The sequence below is a fragment of the Manis pentadactyla genome, chromosome 5 (assembly GCF_030020395.1).
Source record: "Manis pentadactyla isolate mManPen7 chromosome 5, mManPen7.hap1, whole genome shotgun sequence".
NCBI classification, from domain to species: Eukaryota; Metazoa; Chordata; class Mammalia; order Pholidota; family Manidae; genus Manis; species Manis pentadactyla.
Genome location: NC_080023.1, coordinates 146,545,711 through 146,569,553, shown reverse-complemented (window position 1 = coordinate 146,569,553; position 23,843 = coordinate 146,545,711). Strand labels below are relative to the sequence as shown.

Below are 23,843 nucleotides of genomic sequence, written 5' to 3'. Positions count from 1 at the left end.
TATAGCCAATGATTCTGTAACATCTTCCTATGTTGACAGATAGTAACCACACCAGAGTGGGTGAGGATTTAATAATATCAGTAACTGTTGAATCACTGTGTTATATATCTGAAACCAATATAAGATTGTGTATATCAATGATACTTAAATAAAAATTAAAAACAAAAAGACAGACCCAAGGGGAAAACTGAGGAAATCTGAAAAAAAAGTCTGTTCTTCTTGAGCTCATGTAGTGAGGAATCCACACTGTTTACTATTTGGTTCCTAAATTTTAGACAGCAAGAAATATGATTTCAGAGAGTGGAGGGTATACCTAAGAGCTGATCTAGCAAACCACCTAACCAGGTTCTCTGGCATACTGGCTTCAGGGCACCCTAGCCACACACACTTAAAAGGAGTCTGCTTGCTGACAGTGACTGTAATGGGGTATGTGGTGGGGACTTGATAATGGGGGGAATCTAGTAACCACAATGTTGCCCATGTGATTTTAGATTAATGATACCAATATATATATATATATATATTTTTTTTTTTTTAAGGAGTCTGCTTGGCTGCAAGAATTCCTAATACTGTCAGGATTTTTTTTAATGTGATTATCACTGTACTGCTAATGGGAACATAAGGACATGTAAGCTTTCTTCTTTAAAAAAAGTGAAAAACTATGTAAGAATTTGTAGTCCATGTAAGAATTTGTTCGTTATGCATCAGAAGATTGGAGACTGACGAAAATTAGGCTTGGGGTGGATTAATGATTGTGCATTGAGTATTGACCCCCCTATACAGAAATTTATTGTTGTTAACAACTATTTGATCAATAAATATGAGAGATGCCCTCACAAAAAAAATAAAAATAAAAATAAATAAATAAATAAACACACACACACACATAAAAAAAAAAAGTGAAAAAGTCAAAAGAGAATAAAATTAATGTATCATTTACAATTCATTCAACAAATCATAAGACTATTGAATAATCCTTAAATGTCCCTTTAGCAGGGAGGCACACAGATATACTGCTGAGGGAGTAATAACTGGCTTAACATTTCTAGATGATCATTTAGCAACACCAATGAATAGCTCTAACAATACACATAGCCTTTGACCCCACAATTCTACTCTTAGGAATTTTGTAATAATTAAAATAGGCTCAATTTTTATTAGAAGAATGTTCACTAAAATAGTGCTTAATATAATAAGCCAAACTGGATGGGAAAATATTAATGTCTAGAAATAGAAAACTGGTTTGGTTAAATTGTGAGTACATTCTTGTAAGGATATTGTGGGGATTTAAAAATTGATAATGTAAGCACTCACTGACATGAGTGTTACCACTGAGTGGAGGGAAAGGTAGGTTACAAAACATCCGTAATAACCCCATTAAATTGTACACACACACACACACACACACAAAATGGAGGAAAATCACCAAAAGATGCAGTGATTACCTTTAGATGATAGGATTGTTAAGTGACTTTTTGCTCTTACTTTTCTACAGTGTATGTATCACTTGAATTTTTAAACCTTAAGCCACTACCTAAGGACAATACTGAAATAAAAATGCAGGCAAGACAAACTAAAAGAAATGCAGGTCCTCAAAACCAGGGATGACACACACCGAACCGGTGTGTCTATGTGCCCCCAGGAATGGCAGCAGGGTGGGTCAGCACTTCCCGGTGACTAGATGTTCACCTCCCTCGTGGCTGGCTACCCCTGAATAATGGAGAAAATAGAAGGTGTGCTTGGAAGGTTAGGCATGCTTACTGTTCTGCAAACCTACTGTGTTCAGGGATTCATGATTTTCCTGTATTTCCACATATCCTTATGTTATCTTCAACTCTTCCAAAGGATGTCTTTAAATTACTATAGTACTGTTACTTCGTCTCATTTTCCTAGGTCATCAATTCTTTATTTTAGAAGAAATGGGAACTATCATTGGACTCTAGCATGTCTGAAACTATAAGCTACAAAACATATTTGTGATCCTTGGGTAAAAGAGAAAATTACTTTTAAAAAAAAGGTTTTACATATACAGATAAGTAACTTCAAAATACATCGAGAAGATTTTTTCTTCTCAAGTCAAATAAATAAATGAATATAAGAATTAACATCTAGAAATACTGCAATCAATTTATTTTGTTGAACTGGTTCAAAAGCATTTTCCAGGCAATAGGAAGCCTCTTGATTTGACAGAAAAAAAGTGAGAAAGGAGGAAAAAAGAAAAAAAAATGAGAAAGGGGAAGCTGGTAGAAGCAGCATTCATGTATGAGTATATATTATTACACTGTCCGTGAACAGAAGTGGCTTACATTACGAATACCCAAAAATCCAAACGCTTACAAGTTGAAAACTTCTCACAGTGGTAGATAAAGCAATCTGAGCCTTGAGCTGTGCCACCCAAGCCAGAAGCCACCAGCCCCATGTGACTGTTGAGCACATGAAAAGTGGTCAGTCCAACTAAGATGTGCGTTGAATGTAATAAAATGCATACCAGACTTCAAAGATTTACTATGAAAAGAAAGGTGATATGATCTCATTAATAATTTTATGCTGATTACATGAAGTGATGACCTTTTAAATATACTGGGCTATAAAATATATTACTAAAACTAATTTTACCTGCCTTTACTTTATTTAATAAAACTCCCAGAAAATTATATACATGACTCCTATAATAATTTTATTGAACAGGGATGGTCTAAGAAAGTGGGTATTGGGAAAAGAGAAAAGCTAAATGCTATTTCAGAGTGCACAACCATGGCAATCACGATCAGACTCCATCCAGAGTGTGTTCTGATACTTTGACTTTACAAACACACATACACAGAACACAGGCATGGCCATGTATCTTAGTTCAAACAGCAAAACCAACGCTGTAATTACTATCCTACACAATTAGCTCGGCAGCCTGCACTCTGATGGAGGTGAGGAGGTGCTGTAACCTAGTTTCTCCTCAGTACTGGGAGGAGGGAGGCCAAAGCGGAAATCCATGTGCTAACTGAAAAGTCATAAGGGGAGTCAGGGGCTCATCACTGGAAGCTCAGACCCAGCAAGAGAAATCTAAATAAAACACAGGGCCCATCAACACTACTAGCAGACACTACTCAAATCCAGAGGGGGCTTTATAACTACTAAACTGAAGGCTCTGGTTTTGTATGGCAATCTAAAGCAAAATTTTTTTTTAGAAGAATTATCATTAGAAAGGAATGAATGGGACTAACTTATTGATGAGATTTTTCCATACCAAACAGAAAGTCAGCAGACTTAGGCAGTTCATAAACAGCTGGTCTTAATTCAACAGTAACATGTTGATTTTAAAACATATCCAACTGAGAAGGCTAGAGATGTTCTAATATGCTTGGAATCTCTTTCATAGTAACCATTACACAACTCTTCCATCTTTCTTCCTTACCTTCTTGTGTAAGTTCTGTAACTATTATCAGTGTTTACATAGGTTTTTGAAACAACCCAGTTTTTCCAGTAAATTTAATTCTCTTGTTGCTACTGATCAAACTATAAACAATGCAGCATTTTTATGCAACATGTTCAGTAATGAGAAAGTGGGATGCTGACGTCAACAGCACACAAGAGTCTATAAACCAAAAACACCAAAATTACCAAACACAGCTGCTTGGAAATGAGCCACCAAAAAAAAGAGAAATTTCTTCTCTCTCACTGCTCAGTCTTTGATCCAATTTATATCAGAGTCCCTCCTCATCAGTGATCACCCTCTCTGAGATATACCTGGGTCAGAGCCAGGCACCTGGTAAGCAGGCTCCAGGCAATGGCCAGAGCTGCTGTTCTCAGCTATGATCACTCAGGCAGTGAACTCTCACCTGTATGTTTCTCATAACAAAGATGAAAGGTACTGACTAGCAAGCCTTCTCTTTGCCCCATTTAGTAAGAGCTTAATGGTTTAGGGTCGATGCTGATAGTCTCAAAGAAAATGATAAGCCAACTTTATAGCTAGTTTCCTCAACTGCCACAACACCGAGCATGGAGTTCACACGAGGCCATTGACCATCTACTGGACAGACTGGGACATCAGTGAATTATAGAAACATGATAATTATCAAACTGTGCATGAGAGCTCAGAGAAACAGGAACTCAACAGGCCTGGACATGCTGAACTTGAGCGGGCGGTGGTATGTACACTTGACAAGCGTACTGAAGACCACCAGAGATTTGAGAGAAAAGCTCTATGAGAGCACAGAGCAGAGAAAGATATGTGAACTGAAATATAAAGGTGGAAACTGAAACTCAGAGCTGGGAGACCATTTACTTGCAGGTATCCCAGACAGAACTGTCTTCCCCTCGTGTCCCTTGTCCTTAATAAAATATCATGTTTAAGAATGTGACATATATAATTTGATAATGGCTTAAGAAAAAAAAATCTACACAGAGAGAACAAAAAGACTAAAAGGAATACATAAAAATGTTCACAGTACTATCATTAGGTGGTTGGATCAAGGATATTTCTTTCCTAATTTTTGGAATTTCCTGTTTTATTTATTCATTTTTCAAAATAGCAAGCATAGACTTTTATTAGAAAAAAAAAGTATTTTTTAAAAGGAATGCTCCTAAGCATTTGTGAAAGCTCTTAGAACTGAATATCTAAATAGTGAATTTTACTTTATGTAAGTTAAAGGTAAGTAAAAATACCATTAATATTTTTCACCCACCATACTGAAAAAATTTTGTTCTGATAAGACAAAGTGTTTGAGAGAATGTTTATCAGTAAGACTGTAAATTCTTGCAGCTTCTCTGCAGGACAATTTACTAATATCTATCAAAATTTAAAAACAGAGAAATCTTACCCACTGTGCCCAACAATTTTACTGCTAGAAATTTACTTATGGGTATTCTCCCCAAAATATGTACAAGAAATTTCAGCACAGTATTGTTTATAATAGCAAAAAATTTTAAATTACCAAAATCCCCACTGAGCTTCTGGATGAGAGTAGGTGGGAGGAAATGTAAACATACTTAGTCTACTTCAATTGTAGAATGCTGGGAAGAGTAAGGGAAAACAGGTCTTAAATCTCTTTAACCCCCAAGTTCATACCTGTGATCCTGACTGAGAGCCCCAAAGGCAGTAGGTACTCAAATGTTTTCTGACAAAAAAAATCAAAAGCATGTAAAGGAAAATGAAAATATTTACCTTCTTCCTTGTAATTAGTGTAGTGGTAAGATTGTGCCTGTTGATTTTCTAGTTTAATCTACTTACAAGGAATTTGGCCTAAAGAAGCCCATGACCTTATTCTTAGCATTTACCTAATAATTATTCCCAGTATTGCATTCAGACCTTTGCTGACATGTGCAGAGGGCAAGGGCAAGCACATATGAGTTCTAACACTAAAGAGCTGTCAGCAAAACTCTTATCATGAAACGCAGGACAAGAGATGGTTTCAGACGCACCAAAATGCCGAGGCGCAGACCTGTCCATATGCTTTCCGTTAGAAGCCGCTGAGCTACATCTCCTTGTGCTGTGAAGTCCAAAGTCAAAACCACACAGGGAGTCCTGGTTAGCAGAGTCAAGACCTAGCTAGAGAAAAACAAACAGTAAATAAAAATAAAGAGCAATACTAAACCCAGCAGGAGGCACTCTGAACGGAGGCTACTTCTCACTCAGCTGGGCTCAATCCTAGAACTTGATCTGTTATTACCTCTTCATGCTCATGGAACATCTCCAAGGTCCCAGCCCATCCCTGGGCAGGACCACAAACTGCACCTTCAATCCCTTAAAAAATCTACTCTCGCTTGCACAAAGTATTTTAGAACACGTGGAAAAAGCAATTTTGCACCCAGGTGGGCTTTCTTCCTTGATAATGTTTTAACACCCATATTCCCTAACACAGAGCCTGGATTAAAGAAAAAAAAAAGACAAAAAAACACACTTTTTTTAAAGACTTCAGTTCCCACTATATGCCAGGCATTGTACTACACAATATATCTGTGTGATTTCATCTTCACAACCACCCTCAGGAATCACCACTGGGCCCACACTTTACAAGTAAAACCGCAAGAGGGATGAGGCCTCCTGGACAAGGTCCTGAGGCATATGTGACAGTGCAGGGGTCAGAGCCCACTAGGCCTATGCCGGCAGAGTCCTCCCCTTTATTTACGACTCTATGCTGCCTTCTGTGCTTCTGACATAATGAACAGAAGGTGCTGTATTTGTGGGGCAAAGAGAAGATTTAACTACTCAAAAATCACTTTCTTTGAAAACCCTTTAAAAATATATTAATACATTGTGAGGGTACTTCCTAAAAGACTGGATCACATTCTATTTCTTAAGCTAGGTTATCAATAGGTGCACAGGTGCTCACTTTATTGTTCATTAAATGAACATGATTGTACATGCTTGTACCTACGTTTATGTATCACTAAAAGGAACCCAGAGCTTGACTCAGGCAGCATCTCTGAACAGCCAGCAAGTTACTAGGAACAAGCCTGGCCCTCCATTATAAAGAAAAACATATGAGCCACAGAGCAACAAGTTTCTCATAGGAAAATAGTTACACTGTGAATCATTCATTTCTGCTGTTTGTTCTGTTGGAGTGGGCATCAACGTTCACGGATGATCCCAAGGTGAACACGCACACAAACGCCATTGGACCTGTACCAGTCCAGCCTTTAGTAAGCCTAAGCTAATTCTGTTTTTTGTTTTTTTAATTTTGAAACTAAACATTAGTCTATGGCTGTTTGGGACAGAAAATATTACTCATTTTAAGTGATCAGAAGATAAGTACAGATTTTACATGCAAGCTGAAAAAACAAAAAAGGTTATTTAGTTCCCCAAATAAAATCTTTGTAACTATAAATTTATTTTAAGCTACACTTATTAAAAATCTATATATATATATATATATACTTCAATTAAATAATTTTTTTTTAATTTAGAGTCAGAAGGGAGGCACAAAAGGGACCATTCATCAATGAGGATTACTCAAGAAGACAAGTAATGGGAAGAACATGGAAAAAAGTAACAAGAAAAGCTTTAGAAGAACAGCTTATTTCCCGTTAAACTGGAATTATCTATTTCCTTCTTTGAAAAATGCAACTTGCACAATATGGATAGTATAGTCCCACTTCTATTAAAAGTATAATCATGTAGAATTTATTTGTGGACACAAGAAAGGGCTAGAAAGGGTAAACATCATACCACCCTGAAGTATAGTGGCTTTAAAAGGTAAGTGACTCTCAAAATTTGCTTTATCCAATTCTTACAAGTTAGAATTATTTTCTAACATGTGTACGCTGCTTTTGTAAGTCCTTTCAAAAGCTAAAAAACATTAACTAAAAAAGAGGTTTCCATGAGGGCAAAGTTGCAAATTAACAAAATGTCATTTTTGCCACAAATCAAATAAAAATTCTGAAAGGGTAAGTAAAAGTACTATGACTCCATAAATATTTACTTTCAGAAAGTCCTTTTTTTAGCTGATGAGTAAAACCACTGTCTGGAAGGACTGACATTCTACTCCACTGAACAATCAGAGACCAAAATGTAGAACTGGGTCAGAAGTTCTAATATTGGGAAAATGTATGCATTTTTTGAGAAAGGAATCTTTGAGAAAGGAATTATGCAGGAGGAACCACTCAACAAAAACAAAACTGAGTTATCAGTGAGCATCCTTGAACTTCTGTCACAGTGCCAACACACCTCCCCTCTGTAGGTTCCACCATACTCTGGAAATGTGAAAACCTGCCCTTTGCACACAAGGCTACGGGGTTCAGATCAAAGCCGTGGTCCCGCTAGCAACTCAGAGGAAATGTCACGTGGGGCACAATGACGCACCACCTGACTTTCTCCCAGAAAGGCCCCTTTGAGCTCTGTTTAGAGAAACTGTTCAGTGTTTCTCTTGCTTCTTAACTGGTGTGCAAAAGTAATTATGCTGTGGTTTCTAGACTTTGATTTCACAGAGAAAAACACCCACCGAAAAAATGGTGGTGGGAGAATAATAGAGAATTGTCATATTTGTATTTGATCATTTCCTTAAAGGGATGTTAACATTTAAAAAGCAGGAAGGGCCAATACCACTCACAGGCTAGAATTATGAACTGCTGAATTATTTCATCAATGTGGTAGATAAAAAACCTAACTCCTGATTTAAAACAGGACTTTTCAATGAAAGTTAAAATGATATTTGCTGAATATGACAATATCTCCCCCAAACATGGGCAAACACAAACACTATATGCTCACGTTTTTATACTTAGTTTGTATTTTTTAAAGGACTTACAAAAGAAGCAAATGTATGTACTAAAAATCTAGATGAAGTGGGCAATTTTTTTTTAGCAAAACTTTTTTTAATCCTAAACAAACAGAAAGTTACAGAAACAAAAAACCATGCTCAAAAGAGGTGCCAGGCTCAGACAAATTCATAGGCCAGTTATAGCCTCATCTTCCCATATAAAATGGAAACCTTCCCAATTCCTTCTGGGAAAGCTGACAAGCTAACAAAAAAAAGCAAAGCACAAGAGAAGAAAACTGTATGTATGTTAACCTCACTTGCCATTCCCAGATCTTTTTTTTAACTTATGCAAATCTGACATGCAAAGAGTGGCATCTGGTTTCAATCTTGATTTCTTATGATCCACGTGTCTATAGTTCTCTTATGAACTGCAAGCGCCTTTTGTCTATTATTTTAATAACTGTTTTTTTCTCATTCATTTATAAGAGCTCCTTCTAAAATTTAGACATTAACCCTTTGTTGTGTTGAAAACATTTCCCCGGGAAAAAGTAAACGACTGCTTTTTCCATTCTACTTATACCACTGAAATAAAGGCTATTTTTTTAAATCTCTCTGAAGTCAAATCTATTATCTTTTTGCAATTTCTTCTAAAGTTTTTCTGCTTAGATAGCCCCTCCCTGTTCTACGATCAAAGAAATACCATCATTATCAATTAAATGTTCTTGGTCAGAATCATTTTAAAATGTTTAATAGCCATCCCTTTAAAAATGCATATCCAGTAAAACCATTGTTCCAAGAAAATAACTAGATGAGTATAATTACATTCACTTTATTTGTAGAAAAAGTAAATGTCCAATATTTAAGGGCTGGCTAAATTATGACAGTAAAATACTTTATAATAAAATACTACAAAACCATTCTGTAATAAACATGAGCAAGTTTTTCCTGAACACATCTCCTCGGGCAAAGGAAACAAAAGCAAAAATGAACTGGGACTACATCAAACTAAAAAGCTTCTGTACAGCAAAGGACACCATCAGCAGAACAAAAAGGCATCCTACAGTATGGGAGAATGTATAAGTAAATGACATATCCGACAAGGGGTTAACATCCAAAATATATAAAGAACTCACATGCCTCAACACCCAAAAAACAAATAACCCCATTAAAAAATGGGCAGAGGATATGAACAGACAATTCTCCAACGAAATTCAGATGGCCAACAGGCACATGAAAAGATGCTCCACATCGCTAATTATCAGAGAAATGCAAATTAAAACCACAATGAGATATCACCTCACAGCAGATAGGATGGCCAACATCCAAAGGACAAGGAACAACAAATGCTGGCAAGGATGCAGAGAAAGGGGAATCTTTCTACACTGCTGGTGGGAATGTAAACTAGTTCAACCATTGTGGAAAGCAATATGGAGGTTCCTCAAAAAACTAAAAATAGAAATATTTGACCTGAGAATTCCACTCCTAGGAATTTACCCTTCGAATGCAGGAGCCCAGTTTGAAAAAGACATATGCATCCCTATGTTTACTGCAGCACTATTTACAATAGCCAAGATATGGAAGCAACCTAAGTGTCCATCAGTAGATGAATGGATAAAGAAGATGTGGTACATAAACACAATGGAATATTATTCGGCCATAAGAAGAAAACAAATCCTACCATTTGCAACAACATGGATGGAGCTAGAGGGTCTTATGCTCAGTGAAATAAGTCAGGCAGAGAAATACAAGTACCAAATGATTTCCTTCATTTGTGGAATATAACAACAAAGCAAAACTGAAGGAACAAAACAGCAGCAGACTCACAGACTCCAAGAAGGGACTAGCAGTTACCAAAGGGGAGGAGTGGGGGAGGGTGGGTGGGGAGGGAGGGATAAGGGGATTGAGGGGTATTATGATTGGTACACATGGTGTGGGGAGGTGGGGTCACAGGGAAGACAGTGTAGCAGAGAGAAGTAGTGACTCTGTGGTATCTTACTACAGTGATGGACAGCAACTTCAATGGGGTATGGGGGGGACTTGATAATATGGGTGAGTGTAGCTTTTCATGTGAAACCTTCATAAGTGTGTATATCAATGATATCTTTTTAAAAATCTTCAAGTTCAAATTTTACTTTTTTTTAATGCACCTTATTATTCCTATCATACTTTAATAAGCAAGCAAATTTGAAATCTAAAAAACATTTTAAGCAAAAGCACGCTGATAGATTTTGTTCATTTTTAAGAAGAATGTTACCTTGAAACTTGAAGTTGGAAAAATGAGATTTCTATTCTGAAAAGTAAACCCCAGGAACATGCTCTATAAATAAAACTTACTCCTCAAATACATTATAAAACAAAATTATAAGACAAATGGGGAGAATATTTATATTTTTTATTAAAGTGCTAGTATCCTGAATATAAGAACTGCTATAAATCACCAGGAAAAAGACAAACACAAAACTAGAAAAACTAACTCCTCAAGGAAATGAACAAGCCAAACAAAATATAAGGAGAAAAAAAAAAAAAGGCCTCATTTAAAAGTGCTCAAACTCACTAGTTATCAAAGAAAAGTCAAGTAAATACAATGATTGTATTCTTTACCCAAATTGGGGTTAAAAAAAAGTTAAAATAATAGCTTAAGTCCTCACGTATTAACCTAGATGCACGAAGTATCCTGCATGTATGTCACATACGTGTTAAAGCCTTAGAAGTGCAAATTATGTCCCTTTCAAAAATGTAGTTTAAAGAAATAATCTGAAAAATGCACATAGATTTGCATACAAGGCTGTTCACTATTATGTTCACCACAGCAAGAAAAAACAGCTCATAAGCTAAACTAACAACAGGATTTGTCAAATAAAACATGATGCATTGAGCACAAATGAGCTGTTAAAACCATGTTTTAAAGGGCTACTTAATGACTTAGTTCATATGCTTAAGATATATTGCTAAGTAAAAAGTTTAAAAAGGTTTAAAAACTCTGTGCTTTAGGTTTAAAAAGTCCCTGTATGGCCTCTTATTTTAAAACAAGTACAAATATATACACATACAAAGAAATTTTACTTTCAAATAAACCAGAAAAAAGAATCGTCAATGACATAATGTGGTGGGGGTGCATGGGGAGGGCTATACAACACAGAGAAGACAAGTAGTGATTCTATAGCATCTTACTACGCTGATGGACAGTGACTATAACGAGGTATGTGGTGGGGACTTGATGATGGGGGGAGTCTAGTAACCATAATGTTGCTCATGTAATTGTAGATTAATACCAAGATTTAAAAAAAAAAGAAGTCAATGAGTAAAATAAGCTTTTATGTGTAAAAGTTTTCACTACAATCCTAATATTCCTTAACAATTTAAGACAGGACACCAGTTCCCCTTTCTGATCTTTTTCCAGTCTGACCTTAATTCTGAGCAATTCTGACCAACGGCTACCTATACTTCAATAGTAATTCCAATCAATAGCTTCAGTGTTCTTTATATGACAATCCCCTAAAACAGCTATGAATTGCCAGCACTATTTCTTTTAAAATCATTCCATTTCCTATAGCAAAAAGGCCAAAGACACAAAAATTCCAGAGAAATGACAGACTCTCTCTAGGAACTCTGCTCCATCCTTGCTTTCTCTACAGACCAGGGACACCTGCCCACACCAAGGAGGAGGTTTTATTTCACTGGAGAAGAACATCAGAGATCATATTAAGAGGAAGTGCACAGGTCTCTCTAATGCATTCTCTACCACAGTGACCAAAGGTTTCACACATGATGATCTCTAGCTAAAAATATGCATGTTTCCATCCCATAGTACGTTCAATCAACTCTGCATGGGCTTTAAAAATAGCAAACATCTGCCTTATAGTTCATTTATGCCAATGGTTCTTGACCCTGGCTGCACACTACAATCACCTGGGAGTTTTGCTGTTTTTTTTTTTTAACCCCAATATGTAGGCTGTGTTTCATATCAACTGCACCCCACTTTCTGGGATGAGACCAGGAAGCAATACATTTTTAAGATTCCCCAGATGACTCCAATTTGCTGTCAAGGGTGACTTGAAGCATGAAACAATAGATAATGACCCAGGAGAGTGAATAGAGAAATCAATTCAGCAGGCTGGAGTCAATTTTTGTAATTAAAAAAATGGCTTGGTGCAATAGAATGGAGTAGGTTAGAGTAGGCTATAAAACAGTATCAGGATGTTTTGCTCCTAGTTCAGGTAAATGTTGTCTCATGAAATTTTTTTCAGTTAAAAAGATGAAATTCTTGCCACCCAGACTGATCTACAGATTCTTTGCAATCACCATCAAAATCCCATGTCTTTCTGACAAAAACTGACAAACTGATCCTAAAATTCCAATGGAAATGCAAAGGATCCAGAACAGCCAAAACAATCTCGAAAAAGAACAAAACAAGAGAATTCCTGCTTTCCAATTTCAAAACTTAACATAAAGCTATTGTAATTAGATAGTGAAGTTCTGGTGTAAGGACTGATGAGATCAAAGGAACAGAATTGAGAATACAGGAATAAACCTTAGTCAGATGATTTTCTACAAGGGTACCAAAAATGGAGAGAAAGAAGAGTCTTTTCAACAAATGTTGCTGAGACAACTTTCCAGTGTAAAGGAACAAAGCTGGACCCCTACCTCACACTATATACAAAAAGTAACTCAGAATGGATCAAAGACCTATATCTAAGAGATTAAAAATATAAAACTCTTAGAAGAAGATGGAGGTAGTCTTTGTAACTCTGGGTTAGACAATGGTTTCTCAGGTATGAATTCAAAAGCACAAGTAACAACAAAATAGGTAAACGGAGCTTCAAAATTAAAAGTGATCGTGTTTCAAAGGACATCAGAAAGGAAAAGACAAGACATTAAAATGGGAAAAATTATTTGCAAATTATGTAGCAGACAAGAGACTGGTATGTAATCTATTAATAAATATTACAACTCAACAATAAAAAGACAAGATTTTTAAAATGGATTTGAATAGACATGTTAGGAAAGAGCATAAAACCTAAATGTGATTTATTCCCACCAGGATGTTTAAACATTTTAACAGTAAGGTATTAACAAAGGGCCACGTGATGGAAGATGCTCAGGCTGAGGGGGGGCGCGGAATTGGTAAGGGCCTGGCTATACCTGTTTGATTTGAGTTTTTTAAACCTGCCGATAAAATAAAGACAAATGTTAAGGGAATGATATAACTGCCTTAGGCGATGTCCGGGAAAGAATGTGAATTGAACCCTGTAGTACTCAGCCAATGAGGAACCAGGGGAGAGACTCGCTTACTAGGAGACAAATTACTGGCGCCAATCTCCCCAGGTGTGCCTGCTCACCAGACACCCGTTCTTGCAAGACCGTCATTAAAGCCTCGCTCCACTGTTCTCTTTGTCTTCATGTCCACTTATTGAATCCAGACCAGTGAGTGTGTTTCTCACAGACATATCTCCAAATTAGTCAAATGGCCAATAAAACATGAAAATGCAAATAAAATAATTTCTTTAGGAAAATGCAAATAAAAACCACAGTGAGATCCCATTTCACACCCAAAAGAATAGCTATACTCAGACCATCAATAACATGTGTTGGTGAGGAAGTGGAGAAAATTGGACTGTCATACATTGCTGATGCATCCATTCAGGACTAGTTTGACAGCTCCTCAAAATGTTAAATATAGAATTACCGAATGACCCAGTAATTCCACTCCTTGATATTTACCCAAGAGAATTGAAAACACACAAAATGTGTACACAAACATTCATAGCAGCATTATTCTAAAATGTAGAACGCAAATATACATTAACTCATTAGCAGGTAAACTGTGGTACCGATACATGCTACAACCTGGGCAAATCATAATAGACAATAGGCTAAGCAAAAAGTCAACCACAAAAGACCACATATAATATGATTCCATTTATATGAAATACCCAGGTAAAGCAATTCCACAGAAATAGTACAGATCAGAGGGTGCCAGAGGCTGAGGGGAGGAAATAATGACGAGTGAACCTAGTAAGGTACAGGGCTTCTTTTTGGGGTGACAAAAGTGCTCTGAAATTAGATAGTGGTGACAGTTACCCATCTCAGTGAGTATACTAGAAACTAAATTGTTCCCTTTTAAAAAGTGGATTTTATGGTATGTGAATTATATCTCAAAGCTTTGGGTTTGTGTTTTTTTTGTAAGGTTATTCCATGTCAAGAGCCCCTCCCCTATCCTATCCACAGACCCTCATGTGGTTCCTTTACCATATGACACTATGAATAACATTTCCAACACAAAAGCCTTATTACTTCAGAGCCATGTATTTCATAATCAGATTCCAAAAGGCAATGAAGGGTATCACAATTACCTTTTTTTTTCCTCCATGATATAGGAATAGTAAATAACAGAATACCCAGCATATAAGGCTATATGTGGTTTGTGAAGCTTTTGAGATACACACACGCGTATATGCAACACTCTGATGTATACACACACATAGGAATGAAAAGTGAGCCAGTCAAAACAAAATCTGGAAAATATATTTATGTTGACTGACACCTATTTGAGAAAGAAGCCAATAAATATGAGATCTCAAGGTTGAAAACTGAAATTGAAAAAATGTTGAAGCCATTTTGGAGCCTTGCCCTAAGGCACTGAACTAAATACTAGAAAAAAATGAGTTGAGCCCTGTGTCTGCTTCTATTGCCCAAGTGAAGTAAGAAAAGAGCCCCTACCCCATCTACCTCCCAGGGCTTTTGAGAGGTCTGGAGGTGCTTCCTGCTGCCACAACAGTCAGAGCCCCTGCGGGTAGGGTCTATAGATCCCATGCAAGCTCCGGAGGTGAGGGTGCCGACACTGCCGGCACCAATCATTCAAAACGGGAATGCAGGCGGCAGGATGTGCAGCCTGGAAAGGCAGGGTCTGAACTCACACTAGGTGCCAGGAAGCAGATGTAAGAAAAAACTGCAACAGAAAGGGCAAGGTCAATAGTGCTGGGTATTCACTTTTATCTTCACAGGGATGAAAGAATAAAGGAAAAGAAACAAGAACCCACAAAAACTTCTCTGAGGGAGAGAACATTTTCAAAGCCTGCAGGTCAGAATCCCTGACAAAAAAGATGCCAGCAGCTGCACCATATGATGGCATGGTTGGAAAATAGAAGCCCTTGGGATGAACCTGAAGGAAAGATACAGCTCATACAGCTCCTCCTGGCAAGAAATTTGAGATCATCCTCATATCAGCAGAGAAACTGAACTTATTTGGAGAAATACCGCAATTAACTAGGAAAGAGTCTACCAGGAGTTTCTATGATATAAAAAATTCCAAGATCAATATCAAGGTGACAAATTTTGTTCATTCAAAAACATTATGTATGATAATGTAATTTAGTGAAAAAGACATTGAAAATAAGACACTTCTTCAATATAATTGAAGATTATACACAATAATGCAGTCCAATAAAAATTGATACTAAAAAGGACCATTATCACATTTAAACCTATTCGGTAAGCACCCTACAACTTAAGAAATGTATAACCATAAGAACAAAAACGTAATCACTTGCACCTATTATAATTGTCCACCTAAGAAACTCAAGAGAATCAACTGAGAAATAAGAATATTAAGAACTTGGTTAAATAGCACAGCAGGCACAATGCTATTTTATTTTCCTCTCAGATACAAAAAACAACTCTGTGTTCCACCCCCTTGCACCTAATAGGATAGGGAGAAACAGACTGGGAGAAAAACACTACCACTTCCAAGCTTGGCCCATAAAAAAATCTTCCATGCACAAAATTCCATGGCAAACTTAGAAGACAGTTGTGTTATAAAATGAAACCTAGATCCCCAACTCACCACTTAAGAATGAACAACCTAGAATAATGTAAGCAAGAAATAACTTCATTTTGTTCAGACACAGATTTTGGCTGGCATTCACTATCCTGAAAAATACAGCTGGTCAGTTATAAGAGACAGAGACTGCAAGCAGTGTACTTTCTCTATACTTGCTCTGTACCAGGTAAGAAATAGTGTAGGTAGGGGCAAAGAGAAGTAAGGGGGAAATCCTCTCCCTCTAAAGAGTAAATATGTTTAAATAAAGAGCAGTAAGCAAGTATCTGAGAGCTGTAAAAGATTTGCATAAATCAAAAGATTTATGCAAAGACAAAACAATTTAATACTACAAAGATGACGAGCCTCCCCAATTAACTTAAGCATTTAATAAATTTCCCATTAAAAGTTATTTTGAAACCCTAAACTGAAAAATACCAGATAGTAAAGCCTACTACAAAGTGATTGTAATGATAAAAATAGCAAGGTCGTGGCAAAGGAGAGACAGATAAATGGAATAAAACAGTAAGCCCCACAACAGATCTAAGGATGCAGCATATGACAAAAGTATTATTATAAGTTGGTAAGAAAAGGATGAATTAATGAATAAGTAGCGCTGGAATAAATGTAAAGGAAAAAAATCCTTACTTTATACCACACTCCAATAAAAATACTAAATTATAGCCAACTATAAAAAAAGAATACAGGTGAATATTAATAAAATCTTGGGGTAAGAGGCATGGAAAAGAAAAAGATTGACAGATTTGAATTCAAAGCACAGACAAGTATTTGCAACTTATGACAAAAAAACGCACATCTTAATAGCATATTCCTCAGTGAAAGCAGGATCAAATACAACATATCTAGTAGCATCAACTATGAAGATTAAGGAGGAAAATGTTTCATATTGAACCAAGCACTGACATTCCTGGAATAAAAAATTCACAATACCTTTAGATAAAACAGAAGACTATAAAAAAGTGTCATGCTTGTTATACTCCTTAACACTTCAAAATATGGATACATTCATCTATCTCATGCCATACCATACTTTTGAAGAATAATTCATAAAGCCATGTCCTAATATATAAAGAGCTCTTGATAATAAAATATGAACTCAACAGAAAACTTTCAGCACTGATCACATATACATTACTGTGAAGCAGGGGTAAACAAACTTTTCTATACAGGGCCAGAGAAAGAATGTTTTAGGCTCACAGGTCAAACAGTTGCTTGAATGGACATGGTTCTGTTTTAATAATACTTGCTTTACAACAGGTGCTAGTGGTTCCCCCCTACCCCCAACAGCATCCTCATCACCTGCGAACTGGTTTAGATGCAAATTATCAGGCCCCACCCCAGACCTTCTGAATGAGAAGCTCTCAATTCTGAGATCTATTCTGTTACACAAGGAAGAGGTTTTACCCCCAACCAAGTGATTTGCCTTTGGGGACGGCAAAGGATTTAGGCAGCTTTGCTGCAGGGACAAGAAAGCCAGACCAAATCTGAGGCTGAAATCTCACCACAGACAAGAACAAGTGCCTTCCATCAGAAGCAAAGGGAAGTCCATCTGCAGAGTCACAGAGTCATATGCCAAGACTTCTGTGATGAAGTGATGGTGCAGAATGAAAGAGCTAATGCAGGTTTAGTTAAACAAATCTGGAGGCACATACGTGAACAAACAGAAGCCACCTCCCAGGAGGACCACGTAAAAGAAAAGAGCACACGTTGGGGTGGGAGGTTGTGGAAGGTTCCTACAGAACAAATGGGGGGACTAATTAGGAGGAGCAAGGGACCCAAGCTGGGGTGCACAGAGGAAAACACTGTAGCCAGGAAATGAACATGCCAGACAGGAGGAAGGCAGGAGAAAGCAAGAAGGGTCCTGCTCCCCGCAGCCCTCAGCCTCTTCCCAGCATATCCCCCATGCTGCCCAGAAGAGTTTTCCACAATACACATCTTGACAAGTCACTCCCCTTCTGGAAATCTCTCGGCCTTCCACTCAAAATCCAGGTGCCACAGTACCTTGTCAAAGGACCTTTCTACTCTAAACACCCTTTCCACCTCCCACTCCTCTGCCTCCCACCAACATCCTGACACACTCAACCCCTCCCACATGCCCTTCCACCTTTACTCATCCTGTTCCCTCCATCGGGAATGCCATTCCCCACCTTCCCCCTGCCCAACCCTACCTTCAATCCCAATTCTTTGAAAAGCATCTTGGAACACAGGTTAGATTAGAGTCTAACTTTGATCCTGGCAATTTGACCAGCATGGGGTCAAATTCTGACTCTGCCTCCCGGAGGCACCTGGACCTCAGGCAAGTTGCTGACTGGACACCAAACCTCAGCATCCTCAGCTGTAAAATGGGAATAGGCATGGTATCTATTCCACAGGGTGGGTGTGATTAAAGGACATCAATGAACATAAGAAGTGCTAGGCAGAGTACCTGGCACTAATGCTAGCTTCTCTGCTCTATGTCAAAAGGAACTTAGAACCAAAACTTCAGACAAAATCTGGGAACAACATTCTATCATTGAGGGCCCCACAGATTAATGGAGCATTCAGATAATAATTCAAGACCCAGGAGTTAACATAGAGAAGATAACCAAGATCCAGTTCCTTCATCAATGAAACACAAAACAGAATTAACTTTCCAGTTGTTGGGTCTAAGATAATGACTCAAGTGCCCAGCACATAACTGGATGCCCACTGGTGCCACGATTATTGCACTGGCATCACCTGGGGCTCATGGTCCTATCTTTCTTGGGTTCCCTCTATTGCTTGGAGAGGCACCTAGAAAAAAACATGCTTATTAAAGTGCTTCCCCATTCAACCTAGAAAAGGGGGCCTCAACCCTGTAAGATTTACATACTTACAAGAAGGGCTATGAGCGGGCCTCCATCAGGCACTCATGGTGATGCCCCAAGACAATAGACACAAGCAAGCCTGAAGGATCGGCTGCTCTGGGCAAAACCTACAGAAAGAACTCATGAATGAAGAATGCTCTCCTGACTGCTGACCACAGAAAGCCATATAAGCAGAGGCCCAAGGCAACACTGACCTCACTGAACGACTCATTCAAGCTGCAGAGAAACAACAAATAGGGAAGAATTCCAGTCAAGACAATGGCCAAGAAGGGGAGCCTGCAGCTGCCATCTAGAGTCGTTGAGAAATTTACAGAAGTGAGAACACTGAAGTTCTAAATATGATCCTCTGTGGCATTATACACTGTCCACTGCTGCATCCCGTATGCTTGAATACTTAGATTTTCTGTGTATAGTATATGCAGATCATGTTTGCCACACCTCCTGGAATTTAGGAATTGTCAAGGCTCGTTTTCTAATGAATCCAGATTTTTGCTTTTTGTGTTTTTTTTAGATTCTAGGACTGCATAACATGCAACCCCACTATAGTAGTGCAAGAAATGGCTAATGAATAAATGAGGAGACGGAACTTTCCTTCTTGGATTGTACTTTCACAGAGAGCCTCAAGGCCACTCAGATCTGAGGTCAGGGACTTGCCTGACGTCAGAGGAGGGAATTAAGACGTCAGGCAAGAAGACAAAGGACAAAAATAAATTCCCAAGAAGATTTACATTTCCAGGTAGGAGAACCTCCCCCAAAATACCCATTCCCCTCCCTCCTCTGCTGCTGCAACTGGGCATGTCAGGCTGGCATGACAATTTAACAGGCCTTATCCCTCTCCTCCAGCATCTCTTTAATGGCCACTCTCACTCCAGGTGCTCAGGCCAAAAACCTTGGTGTTGCCCTCAGCTCTCTCACCCCCAACATCTGGTCCATCAGCCATATCTCCTCAGCCCTACCTCAGAATCCAACACTTCTACCTACCTCCCACCCCCACTCCACCACACAGGTCCGACCCACCACCCTCAGCCCTGCGCTGGCGGGAAGCCCTGTTGTACTGCCCTGCGCTCCCTGCTTTCAGTCTATTCTCACACAACCACAACCAGCACATCCCTGTTAAAAGCTGTATCAGTTCATGTCCCTTCTCTACTCAAACTGCAGTTTCCCAACCGCCTCAAAGTAAAATATACAGGCTTTGCTATGTGCCTTACATGATCCAACTGCCACTGTCTCTCTGACCTCAAAACCAAATGCTGTCCTCCTCCTGCCTCAGGGCCTTTGTATATGCTGTTTCCTCCACTGGGAATATTCCTCCAGATATCCATTTGCCTGCTTCCTTCACACCTTCAAAGATGATTCAGGCCTTCCTAAAATTTCAGCTCCCATACCAACACCTAACACCCCCAATCCTTCCACTTTACTTCAGAGCATGAAGTTTCACCGTCTCCCCCCTCCCCCGCCAAAGTGTGAGCTCCATGTGGGCAGGGAATGTCCACGCAACTACCAGAGCAGCAAAGACACTACCTGGCACTCAGTAGGCTCTCAATAAATACATTAAATGTGTAAAAGCCTATGAAAAATATAAGCTGCAAGCAGACCTCAATTATTGGAGAGTCGACAATCTAGAAGCTGCGACAGAATGACAGGCTGGAAATGAAGAGGGCCATAAAGAGCACACAGGGAGAGTTTAAATCCTGCAGCAGTAATGCACACCTTAACCTGCAGCAGGAGTTCCCCAGCAAAAGAATAAAACAAAGTCCAGACAAGCGGCCCTCTTAAGGACAGAATAACTGGAAGAACAGCAAGGAGTTAAAATGAATTAATGAGGTTAGCAGGCGCTAGGAACTGGCTAGTGTGTTGGGAGCTTTTTATAGGCAAGGCCTGCAAGCAGGTCAGGGAAGGGCTGTAGAATGCTCAAATTTAAAAAGCCTAAGAGGATTAAATAAAAATGTTTTTAAAAAGCTTTCATTTACAAGTACAAAGCACTATATAATTGCAAATTATGACTATTGACTTCTAATTCCCTTAACCAAAACGGTAAAATTCCTGAAGCTATCATTGGTGCCAGAAATGAGTCCCCAAATAGATCCCAGGTTTGTCTTTAAAGACATAAAAGAGGATGGCAATAACCAGCTCAAGATTTCCAATATCCAACAAACCAGACCTCGGCTCCTTGAGCGCAAAGACAGAGTTTTATTCAACAAATCTGTTCAACAGCAATGTGGCATCAAATTAGCAGATGGACTGACAGAAGACTATTTGAGCTTGCTCCTGGGACACGTAACTCATTTCTACAAATGGTAAGTCCACTAACCTTTGCTACACAAAAGGGATAAGCAGTGTGGTTTGAAACCTGGCAAAACACTCTATTCTAGCCAGGTACTTCCATAAGCATTTTGGAAACATCCTAAAAGACATTAAATCTCAGCTTAATTAACTTTGCCACAATCAGAAAACAACTGCCAGGCAACCATCAGGGGGGTGGGGTGGAAGCTGGTGATATGAAAGTTCCTTTAATACGTATTTTCTTAAAAAAAAAAGAAATTACCCCCCATTCCAAGCAAAGAAACCAAAAAGAAATGCCCCGGTATTCAAAGAAAGAAGCCAGTGGCCATTTTGACAAAGGAAATGGTCTAGAAAGCAGACAGCTCATGCTTAGGATGTCAGGTGAAAACAGGTAACCAGCTGGGCACACCCATTCACCTCCTTTCCACTAACAGGTGTATCATGAGAGCTTACACTGTGCACACCCACTATGGCTCGTCTTGTAAAAAGTGGTACCCACAAGCTATTAGATTCTGTATGAGTGAAGAGAGACTAGTAGTAGTTTCACAAGTGATCCTGATAGAGTAAACCAAAACCCAGTTCTGAATTCAGGATTTTTGAGCTGAAAGGCCCTTGATAAAGACTCAAACATCTTCACGGGCTAGGCTAGGCAGTCATGTGCGAAGATGAAAAGGGAGCTGTAGACACGTGGAAATGGTGAGACCCCAGCCTAACAGCATTCGAATGCAAAAACAGAGAAACAGAAAATACCCCAGCTCCCTACCACCACCACCTTCCAGTCTAGCCTCTGGCTTTAGGAAAAAACTGGCCTAAGAGAAGTCACGTGGCCAATTAATGACAGCTCAAACCAGACTGTCTCAGGAGTCCCTGGTCCCATGTCCTCGCACATCCCTGGCATTCTGGGCACAAGTATGAACCAAATGTCAACAGGGACAGCATCGTCCCCTTCCCCGCTCCAGCACTGCAAAAATAAAAGTAAAGGTACTGCTCACACACCAGACCCAGAAATCCCTTATGGGTTACTTTCTTCCACCTGCAATTACCCTCATTTACCCTTTGCCCTGACAATCAAGAATTTCCCGTTAGTCATGCTTAGAACCCCCAGCCTGTAGGCCGAGTTCCTGTCAGCTACCCATCCAAGGGTACAACCAGAGTCAAAGGAAGGAGAAAATTCTGAGCCCTTGAAGTAGTCACACTAGAAAATCTCAACGTCTCTTTCCAGCAAGGTAGCAATATGGGGAACCCTCGACCCCCGGGGGACAGGCCAGGGAGAAAGGCCCCGAGGTCAGAGCAGCAGCTTCTAAAATTACTTGCCGTAGCCTTCGTAGGAGAAGAGAAAGCAAATATGTAAAAAACACCCACACCCCCCTGCACACCGCCCCTCTAGATGGCCCTGAATTCCGGAGGGAGCGAGGATGCTGGCGCGCACCTCCCGGGGGAAGGGCGAGGGGAGAGCGACTCCAGGACGCGCGGGCCGAGGGCCGGGGAGCAGAAGGCAGCGGCCAGCCCGGCCCCGGGGGGATCCCACCACCACCCGCTTGCCTGCCCGCGGCGCGGCCTGAGAGTCCGGGCGTGTTGCGGCTCCGCGGCCGGCAGGCTGAGTGCCCCGGGGCCCGGCGGAGGGGCGGGGGCTGGGGGTCGCTGGGCATCCACGGGCCCCGCGGCCAGGGTGGCGCGCGGGTGCGGGGACCTGGGAGACGGGCCGGGGTGGGGGAGCGCAGGCCGCGCCGCGGGGCCGGTGACAGCACGCGGGGACCGTGCCAGGCCGGCCTCGTGGGCGCGGCGGGCACCTCGCGGCCGGTCACGCAGGTGCGGCCCGCAGGCCAGGCCGGGACGCGGCGACCCGGCTCTCACCTGACTGCAGCTCGCCGGGCTCCCGTCCTGCCGCCGCGCCTGTGCGCCGCAGTGCCCGCCGCCGCCTCCGGTCCCCGCGACAGCCGCCTGCAAAATGGCGCCGCGGAGGGGCGGGCCGGGGGCGGGGAGCCGCGGAGCCGCCCGCCCCAGCGCTGGCCTGCGGCCCACCTCGGTCTCCGCCCCCGACCCCCGCCCTCCGGCCTCCCGCCGGGCAGCGGCCGCCCCCCCATCCGGGACACCGGCGACGCCTGCCGGGCCTCCGACCCAGCCGCCCCCCGCGGAGCTCTCTGCGCGCCCCGGGTCACGTTCCATTTATTTATCTCCCCTGCGTTGGAAATCACCCCTGTCTCTGCCTTCCTGTGACACCTGCTCCTGGGGACCAACCTGGAATGGGGAGCGCTCGCCGGAGTCTCCCCCTCCCGGTACTCCCTTTTTACCCTGCCTGACATTGAGTCCTGTCACCGCTCCGCGAACATAATCCGGCAATTTGCTGGACATTGGGTTCAGTGGGCTGGATTATTCAAAACAATTTCACCCTTCCTCCAGCTAGGCGTCAGGTCCTCTAACTTAACGGAGAGAAAGTCCTCCGTTAGGCAGACACGGTAATGTCCACAGGGTCTTCTCAGCCTTGACTGCCCTGGGGATCGTGTTTAAGCGCGGGTCCTGAATCAGTGGGTCTGGGGTACAGCCTGAGATTCTGCGTTTCTGAAAAGCTCCCAGGTGATACCTCTCGGTCAGGGCCGTTGAGCGGAAAAGGCTGCAGGTAAATCCGTGGCCCTCAAGCTTTAGTGTCTGGCAGCCTCACCTCCCCGGCGCTTCATTAAAGCGCAC

General features: G+C 40.6%; 1 protein-coding gene across 4 annotated transcripts in view; it reads right to left on the bottom strand.

Moving 5' to 3' along the window:
- Positions 1-23,123, bottom strand: part of SLC23A2 (solute carrier family 23 member 2) — a 139,172-nt gene extending 116,049 nt beyond the window's left edge. For 2 of the 4 annotated variants that reach the window (XM_057502757.1, XM_036885077.2), the window contains exons 1-2: positions 23,013-23,118; positions 5,416-5,542 (exon numbers count right to left, since the gene is read on the bottom strand). The gene's annotated coding sequence lies outside the window, so the exon portion shown is untranslated. Of the gene's footprint in view, positions 1-5,415; positions 5,543-23,012 lie in introns of all 4 variants that reach the window. The other 2 variants (XM_036885079.2, XM_036885078.2) reach the window with 2 other exon arrangements.
- Between the last annotated feature and the right edge of the window lie 720 nt (positions 23,124-23,843).